We start from the raw sequence: 15,439 nt of genomic DNA, 5'->3' as shown, positions 1-15,439 counted from the left end.
GAATGCCGGGAGCAGTTCCTGGCCCCGGTTCTCTGCACACCCGGGAGATCCCGGCACGAGCGGCCATATTAGGCCCGCTGTGGCGAAGCCGAGGGCAGGCCGGGGCCCGAGAAGCCTGCTAGCTTATGGGAGGCCGCAACCTCCGCGGTGGGCCGAGAGCGAGGCCATCTCCCTGCGCTCTGCTCCTCCTCCCAGACCCCTGCCGGCTCTCGGGGGTGGGGGCGCAGCTGAGTCGGCACCCTGGGGCCCGGGTGCATGATGGGAGATGTAGTTCCAAAGGGAGACTTTGCCCACCCGTCGCTATGGTGACAGGAAAGCTGCGATTAACGCCAGCGGGACTCGACCTAAAGTTGAGAGAGTCGGATGGAAAAGGAGCTGAGGCCCCAGTCCTGTCTCCAACCCCCTCACCCCGTTGGCAGATGGGCCTGGAATACAAGCCACTCACTCAGACGCTGTCCAGCAAATATTTTATTAACTATTATGGTGTCCCACTGAATGCAGGCCAGTGGGAATGAGCTAGGGGGGAAAAAAAAAAAAGGATAACTAAGACCAGTACAGCTACTCTAGACTCTGGAGTTTTAAAGGGGAGTTAATACATCCCCATGAATGTTCAGGATAAGGGTGGATGGGAGACTTTCTGTAAGAGGAGGAAATGATATTTTGGATGAAAACTAAAGACATGATGGGATTTCAACGGTTGGAGACCAAGATGGTGACAGGAACAGCATGAGCAAAGGCTCAGAAGCTGGAGAGCACCTGGCCCATGTGTAAGAGGAAAGAGATCAATCAAGAAATACAGGTTGGGCAGGTTGGAAAAGGTTTTGAGTGTCAGACTGAGGAGTTTGTCCAGTGGCCCCTGAGCAGGCTTTGTCAGGAATAGGAGAAATACTTATGTTCATTTAAAATATAGTAAGGGCTTCCCTGGTGGCGCAGTGGTTGCGAGTCCGCCTGCCGATGCAGGGGACACGGGATCGTGCCCCGGTCCGGGAAGATCCCACATGCCGCAGAGCGGCTGGGCCCGTGAGCCATGGCCGCTGAGCCTGAGCGTCCGGAGCCTGAGCTCCGCAACGGGAGAGGCCACAACAATGAGAGGCCCGTGTACCGCAAAAAAAAAAAAAAAAAAGCATAAAATATAGGAAGACATGAGAATGGCCCTTTGCTTTGGGAGACAAAATAGAGAAGGCTTCTTCTCCTTACTCCCTCCCAGGGCTATGATTAGCTGGAGGCATCAACTGCATGTCTGATTCTTTGAGTAAGGTAGCTTGCTGAAGAACAGTGGCTCTTGTCAACTCCTGGGCCTGCTCCTATGATGGGTGCGAAGTGCTAGGTTCTCAATCTCAATACTTGTCCTCTCCCCAGTATGTTTCTGGAAACACGTGACCCATGGGAGGTACTGTGGAGAGGACACTGGTTTACAGACATGGCATCCTGAACTTGGGATCTCTTTAAGGTATACCCCGCCACATCCTATGACGGGTACCAATGTGCAGAGAGGGGAGGGACCCCAGCCCCTAATTCCTTTCACTGGCCTGCTTTTCATCTGTCCTTTGCTTATCAGTTTTGTTGCCCAGAGGAAGAAGACTTAATCTCTTCTGTGAGTTATAAAGTCCAGTCCAGTAGGGCCAAGGCAGCAGTTTAAGGAAAAGGAAAGACCAGACTCCAAAGCTAGACAGACCTGGAGTTGAGTCCCATCTTCACTTTACTGGTGTTTGGCATTGGGCTAGCAACTCCACCTCCCTAAACCTCTGTTTTCACTTTGGTAAAATGTGGACTGCCTCACAGTTAAGTGTGAGGAATTCAGTGACAAACTGTCACATCATAGAGATTCAAAACGTTAGTTTCTTTCTCCTTCCTTTTTTCCTGTGAACTCCAGGATTTTTTTCTTTTAAGAGAAGTAGGCTATAGCAGCTAGTGTGAGGTCTGGAGTCAGACTATCAGGATCTGAATCCTGGAGGGGTCACTTATTGGCCGTGTGACCTTGGGCCAGTTAATTAACTTGTTTGTGCCCTGGTTTCCTCAACTGTAAAATGAGACTAGTTGTGAGGATTAAATAAGTTAATATATGTAAAAGTGCTTGGAACTGTCCCTATGCACTCAATTAATTTTAGCAGCTATTGTTATTAGAATATAGGAGAGCTTATGGGAGCTGATAAACCGAAGATGAGGATGGGGAGCCAGAACCTCCCCTCCCCCCACCCAACTCTGGGGACTCTGTGACCACGTGGAGGAGACAGAAGCTCCCAGGCACCAGGACTAATTGCTGTGGAAGATAAGGTTCTAGTGCCCAATTGGAAGGGACAGGAACTAATAAAGCAAGAATAAGGGAGTGAAGAAAGAGAGATAGGCCTCGAGTGGCTCCGGGAAGCTGGCAGAAGCCAGGACTTGCTCTAGAGCTGATTTAAAACAAAATTACAAAACACGTGTGCGATTTCTGCAGGCAGAAGGAAGAGGAGGAGAAAACAGGAAAGTGTTTAAAGGAGCCTCTGCCCTCTTTGCAGGCACCGGCTTGGACCTGGCGCCACAGTCAAGCAGGTGGCCGGGACCGCTGTCCACCTGTCCTCGGGCCTGGGGTCCCGCCCACAGTCCAGCCAAGCAGGCGGACACAAGCTCTAGAAACGGGGGGCCGGGGCGGGGGCGGACGGACTACAACTCCCGGCATACTCCGCGGCGGGCGGGCCGCTGCACCTGCTCAGTGGGGCCGCCCCGGGCGCCTGGGTATTGATTATTCCATTGTGTGGGACGCCTCGGCTCCAGCCAGTGAGTGAGGCGGAGGGGTGAGGGCGAGGAGGAGGAGGAGGGCGAGGAGGAGGAGGAGGAGGCAGGGAGCGAGCGAGTGCCCAGGGTGAATCAATGGAAACCCCCTCACGAAGCCGGGAAAACACTTCAGCCGCAGCCAAATAGCATTGATTATTTTCCTTCACTTCCCTCACCGCCGTGAATTTATTTATTTATTTTTTCCATCTCCGTCCCCGACGCCCCGGAGTGAGCGCTGGAGGGAGGGAGGAGGAGGGGAAAAAAAGGAATCAACACATCGGAGAAGTCCCTTCCAAGAGCCACCCCCTCCCCTCCCCGCCTCGCGCTGCTGGGCGGCCGCGGTTCGACTCCCGTCCCTGCTTCCAGCTGAGGTGTAAGTGCATCGATTTCCGATGCTGCTGGGTTGGTTTTTTTTCTCCTCTCCCTCTCTCTTCTTCCCTTCCTTGCTCTTTGGAAGCTTGAGACGGAGGGGAGAGTAGGCGCTCGGAGACTGCCGCTGGAGGGCACGGAGAGGGACGGGAAGGGACTGGGGGAGGGGACCCGGACGGACAGACGGACACACCGAGAGCCTGAGGAGAAGGAGGGACAGGGGTATGGGAGGGAAGGAGAGGGCCTACGAGCGGGAATGGGGCGAAGAGAGAGATGCCGGGGTGGAGGCAGAGACGGGGAAGGGAAAGGTTTCGAGGCTGGACCAGGAGCCAGCCGGACAGATGGAGGGTAACGAGAGCCTAGACGGGCCGCGCCGAGCTGTGCAGGGAGCGGGGGTCCCGGAGGGAAGGGGAGGCCGGGGGAGTGCGGGGGCTCGGAGCTGTCAGTCTGGAGGCGCCTGGGTCTCGGTGGCCCCCCGCCGGCCGCAGGATGGGGGAGGAACGGCGGCTAGCAGGCAGGCAGATGGATGGGCAAGCGCGCTGGGGAGGTGGGAGGGTGGGAGAGGGCGTGGATACCCTTAATCTTCGATCTTAGGTTTTGCCAGAAGTTGAGTTGTTTGTTGGTTTGGGGGGTTGGATTTTGTTTGTTTTGTTTTGTTTTGGAAAGGTGTGAGTAGTAGGTGAGGGGAGGCCTCTACTCCTATTCAAGGTGAAGTGTGTCTCCTGGCCCCCAGCTCTCCATCTGCTCTTGTCTGTCCCTCTCTCTGAATAGCCCTATCAACGAGAACCCGACCACGCGTTTTGCTGCTCCTGTTGCCCCGCTGGTCTCTGTCCATGTGTCCCTACCTCTGGATTTTGCCATTCTACACCTCATTCATTCTCCCCACCCATCCATCTCCGAGTCTGTCTGTGTGTCACTATCTCGGGATGTGACCTCCCACCCGGGTGATCCTTCCCTGTGTGTCCCTGTCACTGTGTGTTACACCTTGGCTGCCTGACTGTTCTACCCATCTAGGACTCCAGGCCCTTTCCTTCAGGGTCTGAACGGATATCTCTGGCCTTTTCAGGCCGCTTTGGAGTTTGCCTATCAGTCATGACTGATGTTTGTGGTAGTCACTGGTCAGAGGCCTGGAAGAGTGGAGGGATGGAGCAGCTGTGTCTCCCCCAAGGATCCGAGTGCCCTTTCAGCATGGCCAGGATGGCCTCCTCCTCCATCTTCACCCAGGGAGCTTTGGAACTTCCTAGCATTGTTGACTGTCCCCTTTGCCATGTGCCTGTGTCCCCCATCAGGACCTCACCTCTGGTCTCCTGTGTGTCATCTGCCTCTCCAGGAGCTTCCCACCACAAACCTCTTCCTCTCTGACTTGGTTTTCCTCCCTTCCCTCACTTTACCATTATATATCATTTCATTTCCCCATTTTGTTTCACCCCCTTTTTTCCCCATCCCTGTCTCCCATGATCTCCTTTGCCTCTTCTTCACCCTTGTTCCCATAATCTGCACTCCTCCTACCTTTTTTCCTTGGTCACCCTAAGTTTCTTGTATTCCTTACCTTCTCACCCAGCATTTTAACTGCAGCAGCGAATGTACCAGAGAGCAAAGGGGCTGGGAGAGTTGGGAAGTATGGCTTGTGAAAGCACATAAACAGGCCAAGAAATCAACTTACTGGACTTCCAGGGACATATAACCCCTTCATCGGTCAGGGCCGTTATGTTCATTCACTGTCAACTTTGATTTTGTAAAGGGGCATTCTCTGGAATTCTAAGCTCCACCCTGCTTGGTTGCCCCTTATCTTTCAGTTCATTCTAGACATCTGTGGCTTTTTCTCTACTTTCTAATTCATCTTTTTCCTGGGTCCTCACTCTTATCATATTTGGATTCAGCATGATTTTTTACGAGGCAGTTTTCATTAGTGCGACAGAAGCTATTGATATCTTATGCAAGGGGCCAGGTTCATTCAGCCTAAAGAATGGGAAAGGTGGATAAAGAGTCTGGAGAGTTTACCTTGTTTTACACCCATTATTGTTTTTCCAGACTTCAGGAGCTTGAAGGGTAAAAGGAGGAGGTAGATATGGGCAGAAAATGGAAAATTTCAGAGGTGAATAGAATGACAGAAAGGAAGGGGAGGCCGGGTGCCATAAATGCATGGGGTGGAGAAATGCATGACGTGAGGAACGCGCAAAGGAAGGGATGAAAATACATGTGGAATGGGGGGCAGGGGAGGAACCAAGGGGTGATTAATGAAAAATTGGGAGAATGAAATAAAACATGAATTAATAGTGATACAGAAGGAGAGAGGGAGAGAAAGGATAGATTATTTCTCAAGAGGAAGGTCATCAGAAAAAGCAATATGAGCTGAATAAATACAGTGGTGAAATGGGGGAAAGGAGGAACCGAAGAATAAGATGAGGTGAGAAAAGAGTATGGTACAGAGAAGGGAAATGGAAGCAAAGGGAGGAGTGCTGAAGCAGATCAGAGCTGCACAGAGCTTGGTAGGGGGAAAGAGGAGAGATGAGATATCAAAGGAAACAAATGCCTCTGGTGTGAGAAGGACACAGCGTGATGGATGCAAAGAGAGCACAGCAGGAGGGGCGATTTGGAAAAAAGGCAGAGCAGAAATACCACTGGGCGAAGCCCCAAAAGAGAGAGAGATGCCAAAGGAGAGGAGAGAGAGCGCAGAGATATCTGGTGAAGAGAAGGAGAGATCTGGCTCATTCCATTGGCCAAATCCCTCACTACCCCACCGGAGGCCTTTGCTTTTCAACCCCAAGCCAGGGCGACGTGAGCAAAGACATGAAAAAGTAGAATTCCCATTTACTTTAGCTGATAGGAACTGGAATCTTTCTAGCCCCCTGAGCACCAAAGACCTCCAGCCTCTGATGTCATAAACTGCTGGTGTTGCCTTGGCAACCTGACAGGGGTCCTCCCTCCATGATGTCAGAGCAGCTGGTGTTACCTTAAGACCCATAGAGGAACAACTTGCTGCTTTGCTGGGGAGCTGCACACATATGGGGCCGGGGACCAGAGTCAAGTCTGTAGGATTCCTGCGTCTGGTAGCTTGACCTTGCCGCCCTGGAGCTGTTCTTAGCTCCAAATGAAGTCTTGTTTGTGAGCACCTGAGGTTCACTAGAGCCTGCAGGAGCAAGAGAAAGGGACCTCAGGAGACAGGGGCATTGAGGACGGGATGGTGGGACTGAAAAGCAGGAAAGAAGGAAGAGAGCTGGAAATGGCATTTACAGAATGTGAAAGGAGAAGGGCTCTGTGAGCAGGGAGGGCAGTCCCTGAAAATGTAAGATGAACCTTGCTTTGGGTTTAGGAATGGAGCCGGAAGCTGGAAATGCAGATTAGAGGGCATAGGAGCTGTGTGAGAGCTGTGTGAAGCAGGGATACAGAATAGGGAAGGATTCTGAAATGCCAGAGGGCATGGTGGAACTTGGCTGTGGAGGGAGGGGAAAAAAAGGGGGGGACTCTGAGAGAAGCTGTCGGGTGAGAGATCCAGGGTGAGTCCTGATGGCCATATGAGCAGGGGCTGCATCTGTCTAGTTTCCCATCATTTTCCAGGACCTAGCACAATGTCTGTCACACAGAGGATGCTTAATATCTATTGAACAAGAGGTCAAATTAATAGGGACAGGCTAAGGAAAAGACTTGTCCACCTTCCTTTCACCCCACTCCTCAGGCCTAAGTCTGCATAAATGGGCAAGCTGGGAAAGCAGACACAAGGAAAAGGCTGGAGGGGAGCAACTGTGAGATCTGAGGCAGAGAGAGGAGAGACTGGGTTAGGGGCCCACTTGGAAGCATCCAGGGCTGACTCTAGGGGCTGATCTGAGGAGTCTTTGCAGAGATAATCGGAGGAAAACATGAATGAACAGTCTTAGGAGCCCAGAAGGAAGATATGGAGGAGGCTACAGAAAGGAGGTGGTTTCCAGAAAAGGTTGAGAGTTGTTTCTAAAGACAGAGTCAGAGATTTTGAATTGGAAGCATCCTTACCCCACCCCATTCCCAATCGTGAAACCACAATCGAATCTGCCATATATAAATACATAAGTACACACACACACACACACACACACACGTGCGCATGCACGTGCTGATCACAAAGAGTTCATAAATCAATTCCAGGCCCATCCTAAACACCCTGGCCAAATCCAGACAATTACAAGGAAGTCAGCATTGGCCAAGTGGGCCAAAAGGCAGAAAGAGGCACAGACTTGGATGTAAGAAACCATGTGAGGGATGGCCTTGACATCTGACTACGCAATGCGTTGTTGGAGTCGAGAGACATAAAGTAAAAGAGGGAGAGGCAGGAGATGCAGAGCTCATCACAGCTCTGAGGTCTGAAGGGCGGGGAGTCTAAACACGGAAGCCATAGAGGAGAAAGATGCACCCAATCAGGAATTATAACTTAACCTGTTCCTGTGGCAAATGGATCAAAGGAATCTAGGAAAGAAGCTCTGGATGAGAGCAAGCGAGCTGGAAGCCCTGGGGGAGAGTCTAACTATAATAAGAAAGGCCAGGGCAGCTGGAGAAGGGGCCAGTGGGCGGGGGCCTGCAGGGAGGACAGTGGCGGCTGGATGCACTGTCAGCCGCCGCCATGGACTTGGGCAGCTCATATTTTGCAGCAGGCGACAGGCTGTCGACACGGCGGTCCTTTACCTCACTGTTAGAAACTCATTTCATTGATTTTTCTATCTTTCTTCTCTGGCTTCTCAGTAATCCCACCCCTCACTTTTCTAGAGCCCCTTGACTCTCTGTGGAAAGCCCCAGGGGACTGCCTGCCCACCCGTCCTCCCCCCCCCCAGGCTGGTGAGACAGGGTGAAGGATTTAGAGGTGCCTTTCAGCACCCTGAGGTAATCCCATTGGCTCTCAGTATCCCACTCTTATAAGCACTTGTGCAGACCAGGACCTCTGTGTCCAGTTGTCTAGGGTGCCCAGTTAAGGGGTAACAGGGCTGAGATCCACCTGCTCTCCTGTCACCAAGCTGTACCACTGCCGTGCACCTGGAAGAAGACACCTTTTCCTAATCCCTCCCAAAACAGCTCGGCACCCCTCAAAATCTCTCTTTCAAAGTCAGACGAGAGAACAGGAGCTGCCTCTGTATTTGGGCAGGAATATGGTATTACACTGAAGCCAGGGTTCCAGCCTTGGAATCACAGCAGGGCCACCCAGTGGAACAGTGTTGGCACAGGGGCCTGTGAAATTAGAGGGCCATAAGTAGCAAGCACTCTCTGTGGAGAGAAGAGGGCATTCATATGCTGTGTCTGATCCTCTGTGGCATTTTGATGTGCAGAGTAGGTGGGACAGGGGTGGGTGAAGAAACGTTTACTTCACGTGTGGACATTTCCCTGGTGCCTCCTCCAGTTACAGCCAACTACCCTCAGCCTCTCCCTTTGGGGCTGGCATTGGGCTAAAGCTCGAGTCAATTGCCAGTCATTTGGCTTCTCAGTGAAGGAGGGCAGAGGGTGGGACACGAGTGTTAGGTTGTGTTTCCCTGAGGAACTGATGGGGTAAACGCCATTTCCACCCTCGGATTTTTCACTCCTTGTTTTGTTGGTGAGGCACCCCTACCCCACCCCAGCCCCCAGTCTCAAGCCCAAGGCCCTCTGGCCCATCCTCCTTTTTCTCTGGTCTTGGCAAGGTTGTTTCTCTGGGCCCCAGTGTGTCTTGAGTCTCAGGTGTCTGAGTCTAGATTCTGCTGCTTTCTTTGACTCGTGTGCCTGTCACGCCCCCCCATCACAGTTGTCTTCCTTTCTATCCAGCCATTTCCACGTTCTGTACCACTTTTCCTGCTTGGAGCACAAACTGCTCCTTCCTCCCATCCCCAGCTTCATCAGGCTATGTGGTATTCAAAACCTAGAGATAAATCCCGGTGCTTTAGGGAAAGGAGTGTGCTTGAGGTTAGGAAGAGGGAAGACCAAGATACTGGTTCAGGATGGACGGGGCAGGGAGGAGTGGGAAAAGCGGAAGCAGGCTGAATAGGACGAGAAAGAGGGAGTCAAAGGTAAAAACCAGGTGACTTGGAGCCGGGAGAGAGGTGGAGAGAAGGCCACTGTTTAAATGAAAAAGGAAGGAAGGCGGTAGGCTGAGGCTGCGAGGACTAAGAAACGGAAGAGAAAAAACCCGGAGCCTGACCCCCTGCAGAGAAATGACGGCCGCGAGGAGGAGGGAAGCCGAGCGGTTGTGGAAGAGGCTTAAGGCGGAAAAGGCAGGCGGCCGGCTCAGCCTCCGCGTCAGTCCTGAGTTCAAGCCGTGCCGGCTTTGACCCTTGTGGGAGGAACTGAAGTGGCAAATTAACGACGATAATGAAGTCACTGCACCTTGTTTGTCTTTGCTGGTTTCCCCTTGAGATTTGTCCTTTGGCCAGACGGGGCACCGTGGGGGAGGGGAGGGCCAGCAGCAGAGAAGGGCGGGGGAGGGGCGCGGAGAAGAGGGCGCGGAGGACAGACGGACCCGGGGAAAAAAGAGGGAGGGGGATGAGGAAAGGCGAGAGGAAGCCAGGAATGGAGGAGAGGAGGGACGGGGGACGAGGGAAGAGGAGGGCAGGGGAGAGAGGCGCGGAAAGACGGGAAGGGAAGAGAACAATGGGGAACGGGAGAGGGAAGCCTGGAAGGAGGAGCAGAGGACCGGGAGGGAGAGGAGCGGTGGCACGGGGAAATGGCGAACCGCAGGGAAAGGACGTGGCCGGGGTGCGGGAGCTGCAGCTGGCGGGGCCGGGGGCGGGGCCTCATCTCCCTCTCTAACGGCTGTGAAATGAGGTTAGCTCCATTAGAGGCGGTGAGAGTGTAAGGAGATCACACTTATTAGGGCTGGGCCATCCCAGTAATTACCACCACCCCAAACACGCCCGCGCCAGCCGGGCCACCGAGCACAAACAGGCACGCCAGGCACGTGGCAGCACACCCGCACAGGACACCCCGCCGCTGAACGGGAAGCCCAGGGCCCACGCGGGTGTAACCGAGAGCCTCGGGGAGACCCTTCACTAACCCCGAAGAGGTGCGGGGACAGGGCTACACCCTGGCCCTCAGCCACACACACAATAAAAAGCAATAAACATACACGTACAGCCGAACTCGGGGAATAAGACACGTGGATGAGCAATTATCGTTTCCATTTATTGATCACATACAAAGTGCCAGTCTCAGTAATGATCGTCTCAACGGGCACAACTCCAGGAGGAACTATTCCCCATTCTATTTATGAAGCAACAAGCTTTAAGCAACCCACCCGAGGACATTTACATCATAGGGAATAGAACTAGAATTTGATTCCAGGTGTCTGACCTTAAAGGCTATGTTTTAAAATAATACCATACCGTTTTTTCTGAAGTTCATATGCTATTAAGAATACACATGTGTAGACTTCCAACTTTCAGAGTTTATCAGAAATCCGATACCCACCACAACCCCACCCCCAGCAGAGAGCGAGAGAGAGAGAGAGAGAGAGAGAGAGAGAGACACACACAGACACACAGACACACAGACACACAGACACACAGACACACAGAATGGCCAGGGCCCGTGCATAGACTGCAATGCGAATAGCGCCCCCTGGAGTCACACAAAGCAGTGGCCTGTTCTGGCCCATCTTAGCACTAAAAACTGGGAGAAGGCCATCTAACACTTTCAAGCTCAAAGGAGAGCATGACAGCACATATGCTCAAAGCAACACACGTAAGACCAGAATAACACACTCAGACTCAAGGATCTCATTCAGAATGCTTACCAGCCAGAGCTCAGAAGCTTATAAATTAACTTGAGAGCAGAGCACTGGGGTCAGGCTACCTGAGGCCAACCTCGACTCTATTTTCCAAGTGTTAGACCTTAAAAATTACATAACCCATCTAAGTCTGTTTCCATGTTTGTAAAATGGGAGTGAGTAGCTGCATCTATTTTATTAGATTGTAGTGGAGGATTAGGTGATGTGATGCTTCCAGAGGGCTCAGCACAGTGCCTGACACAAGGTAAACATTTAAAGATACTATTATTAGTTGTTGTTGTTATTGTTTTAATAGTATTTAAACAGAGTCATTACTATCACAAGGGTTCATGCAGAATCAGAGAACCAGAAGGATTTATTTATATACACAGCCACTTACAATGGTATCCTTCCAAGTAATTCTAGAAGAATTGCACGTAATTCTTTTCAAGCTCAGGGAGATCAAAGGTCTTCCGCAGAGGTCCTCCATGCCAGGATCAGATAGGATCCTGAATCTAAATTCAAGGGCACAGCTCCCTGTCTCCTCGCTCTGGAGTGCTCATACAGAAGAAGGGTTCAGAGCTGGCTTTGCACGGTTATCTAAGCCTGGGTCTCTCCAGTGCACCTACAAGATCACACAGCTCCACACTGCTGTCCTAACACTTGTGGCATCATAAGATAATCTCCCTCATCACTGAGGGAGATGCACTGGCAAGAGGCTCCACTCCTCTCCACAACATCCTCTCCTCCAGCAGCAGACATGCTGCAGCACATCTCAACAAAGCCACGCAAATGTGGATGGATGTTCCTCTCTGGTTGTGGTTTTAATCCACAGCTTCCCTTTTAGCCCTGTCTACTCCCTCCCACCCCCATCTTCTTCCTCTCAGCCTCTCCTTTCTCCTCACACCCCACCCAGTTCCCTCCCGCCCACCTTAAGCATCTTGCTTGCTCCATCCCTCTCACTGGGGACAGGCCACCTGCCCAATCTGCTGCCAAAACTGGGAGCCCTCAACGAGATTCAAGATTCTCCAAGATTCAAGATTCGGTATTTACATGTACAGATCGAGATCCAGCTCCCCACTCCTTCCCTCCCTCTCCCTCCCTTCTTCCTCCATCCTCTTCTCTGCCTTGGCTGTCTTTCTTTACTCTCTACGATACTCCTTTTCCTGCCTGTCTCATTTCCTGCCATTCTTATTTTCTCTCTTTAGGACAAAAATTCTCTTGCACAAAGTAAACACTCCCTAACTATTAGGGTGCCAGGGAGATGTCTAGGAGAGATAAGTAGAATTAAAATGGAGGAATAGGAGTACCTTTTCTTGTTTTCTTTTTAAATATAGAAGGTAAGCTTTAGAGACAGAGAAAGTGATAGTTTTAATGCAAGGAGAGGCCATAATAGTTCTGATGCAAGTGTGAGCCTGGGCAAAGGTTCCAGTCTCTGGTTTGGGATAATGGGATGTCTCTAGATGCAGCAATCAAGAGGGCCTGGTGAGAAATGAAGTCTGCTGCTGGGCAGACTAGATTTAAATCCTGCCCACCAAAGAATCTGCCCTCAGTCGAAAAGGGCAGAGATGAGAGGATGAGTCCAGGTCAAGAAGGGGCAAGACAGAAGGAAAGCGTCAGCCTAGCTGCACACACCTTGCCCCCTTCTGGGGGTGGCGAGGGCGGAGAGCCAGAGAGAAGGAAAGAAACTGACCTGATAGACACCAGTATGGGCACTTTTCACATGTTACCCGTACTAGTCTTCACAACAGCTGGGTAAGGACAGCGGTGGCAGCTGTGTGATCTTGTAGGTGTACTGGAGAGACCCAGGCTCAGATAACAGCACAAAGCCAGCTGTAAACCCTTCTCCTGTAAGAGCACTTGGGAGTGAGGGCCAGGGAGTTTCCAGATGAGAAAACAGAGTGGATAAGTAACTTACCAAGGCTGCACAGCTGGTGAGTGGCGGGGAGCCAGGACTGAACCTGGGTCTAAGTGAATCCATAGCCCATGTTCTTCCACTGCCTTAGAAAAGAAATCTCACCTGGTTAGAGCTTATTTGCTGTTGGTACCAACTGATCCCCTAATGTGGGCACACACACTCCATCTTTCCTGCTCCTCTTCCCCTCCCCTCTGTGGCTGCCTCTTAAAAGCAACAGGTTGAAACCAAAAGGCAAGAAGGGCAGGGCAAAGTTAGTGTGGAAGAGGGCAGGCTGGAGGCGGGGATTTCAGAGCGAAGAAAGAAAAGGTCCCTAAAATGGGCTCCAAGGAAAGAGGATAGATGGAACAATTGGAAAAGTGAAAGGCAAAAATGTCTGGAGGGCTCGGACTTGGAAATCACTGTATGCAAATTGTAAGCAAATGTGCCAGTGCCCTCTGGCCGACTTCGCTGGGGAAGACTTTGCCCTGTCGTTGGGTTTGAAGAAAAGAAAGGAGAGGGGTTTTTGTTTTTTGTTTTAAGGAGGGGAGCTGGGAGGAGAAAGCCAGTCTGTCCCTGCGGGCCTGTCCTCTCCTCGGCGATGTTCCCTCCACAACCACTAGGGGGCGGTCGTGTCACTTTCCACTCCAGCTCTGCCAGCGGTGGGAGGGGGCTCCAGCCCAGGGGAGTCCTGGTCTTGCTGGGGCTCCAGCTCCAGAGGAAGTGCCCCTGGCCAGCTTTGCCTCCAGTTCTACAGGTCCCACGGCCTGGCGCCTCCTCGGTGAGGGGCACATTCTTCCTTTCCTCAGGCCTCACTTCTTTGGTCCTTCCTTTGCCCTTGCTCCTTTGGCTCCTGTAATTCTCGGGTTCTGAAGTCTCAGAGTGTTGTCTTTTGTGGTCTCAGAGCCCGCCTTTGCAGCTTTCCACTTCACATCCAAGCCTTTCTGTCCCTCTCATAACATCTTTCTTTGTAGCTCTCTGGGTCCTACTGTCTGTCCTGAAGCCTCCTGGTTCCCTGGCGTCTTCCTGTTCTAAGTACGGTACATTTCAAGAAGTAGGAATTCTTGTCCAGCTACTTACAGGGTGCCTTTCTGCCCACCTCCCATGGAAGAATATCTCAGTTCAGGGATTATGTTGATGGGGCAACAAGTCCCTAGCTGAGCTTTGAAAGAAGCAGCACTGCCATCCTTTCCTTCTCTCCTTGAGGAACAGCGAGGGACCTGGGTCTGGACACAGGAAGAGGGCAATACCCCCCCAAAATCTCTTCTGTTTCCCCATAGCTTTCTCTCCATTTTCCCTCTCTCCTCACGCTGTGAGGGAAGGAAGCATTAGGGAGGGTGATGGAATGAAGGGGCAGCAAGGGAGCTCTGGAGGCTGAGGGCCATTTTGGAGCTAGATGATTCATCTTAGGGGATGACTACACCCTCAGAACTCTCCACCCTCTCCTGGCTCCAGGCCTGCCTCCTCCCATCCCCCTCGGTGGCAGCAGCCTTGTAATTTAAAGCTCTTTCTGTCGCCTCTAATGTGATCCTCTCGTTTTATTGACTCTCTCTGCCGTCTGTGGCGCCCCTTCACATCAATCTCCGCTCTAATCACACCGCCACCACTGCCTGCTCTGTCTCCCCTAACCCCTCTCCTCGCCGGCCCCCGGCCCTCGCCTCTACCCAGGTCCTTCCTTTTGACTATCCCCCCACCTCCACCCTACACCCGATCCGCCCTCTTCCTCCTTCCCTCCTCCACACGCAGGAATGCCAGGGCCTTTAAGGGCTCGCTTTCTCCCTTTCCCCACGTCTAAGGTGTACCCTGAGGGAGAGGAGATGCCCTTAAGGAAAGCCTGGAACCACAGGAAGAATGACAGTGGTCTGAGGGAGAATAAGACTCTGGGCCTGGTCGTGGTGCGTGGGGACCTGTCTCCAGAAAGAGATGAAAACTGAGGTCAAGGTAGGAAGGGCAGAAAAAGAGACACAGATTCAGAGAGGGACAGAAGAAAAGACTGAGGCGGAGGAAAATGGAAGGAGGGGGGGAAAGTGAAAAAATAATTGCTGCAGTTCAAGGTTTGTAATAAATAGTGGGTGATGGGAGAAGCACAGAGAAGAAGGGGGGAGGGGAGTTGGTGGCAGTGGGGGGAGCGGGAAGAGAGGCACTGAGGCAGAGATAAATTTGCAATTGAAATTCTTTCCTGTAGAGGGGGAGGGGGGGAGGGGGAGGGGGAGGGGGGAGGGGAGGGGGGGAAGAGATTTGCAATTTTTAACAGCTTCAGACCTACCCTCCCTCCGCTGATCCAGGTCTTACCCACTAGCTAGCCCAAAGCTAAGCTCCTTTGGTTTCTAGCTAGGAATCAGCTGTCTTTTTTCCAGTCCTGGGAAGTAAAAGCTTTGGAGAGAGGATGTGGGGCTTAGGTCTTCCTAGCCCTCCTCTGCAGTTTGATCTAGAGTTGTGATTCGGGAGCCAGAGAGAAGTTGCTGACGGATGTGAGGTGGGCCAGCACGGGGAGAGCACCCACCAGGTTCAGCCCTCAGTGTCAGGGCCCAGGAGGGGCCGCTCTTGCCCGGTCTCAGTTCTTCCTACCAGGTGAGCCCCCGTTACGGGGGTGACAGTGGAATGTCAGGCCCTCACACTCCAGCACATGTATCTCCCCACTTCCCCCGGCACCCCAAGGATTCCATAGGAAGAATACCTTTATCCCACAACTTCAGGGCTTCTGCTTTCTGGTTATGTAAGATAACTGC

General features: G+C 52.2%; 1 protein-coding gene across 1 annotated transcript in view; it reads left to right on the top strand.

Annotated features, from left to right (window-relative positions):
* The first annotated feature begins 2,822 nt into the window (after nt 1-2,822).
* The window catches only part of ZFHX2 (zinc finger homeobox 2), a 29,080-nt gene continuing 16,463 nt past the window's right edge, over nt 2,823-15,439 (top strand). Inside the window, exon 1 of the mRNA XM_007449565.1 lies at nt 2,823-3,127. The gene's annotated coding sequence lies outside the window, so the exon portion shown is untranslated. The remainder of the gene's footprint in view (nt 3,128-15,439) is intronic.

The sequence above is a fragment of the Lipotes vexillifer genome, unplaced genomic scaffold, assembly GCF_000442215.2.
Source record: "Lipotes vexillifer unplaced genomic scaffold, Lipotes_vexillifer_v1.1 scaffold1093, whole genome shotgun sequence".
In the NCBI taxonomy this organism is placed as follows: domain Eukaryota; kingdom Metazoa; phylum Chordata; class Mammalia; order Artiodactyla; family Lipotidae; genus Lipotes; species Lipotes vexillifer.
Note: the sequence above shows the minus strand (reverse complement) of the source record. Positions and strands in the feature narration are given on the sequence as shown.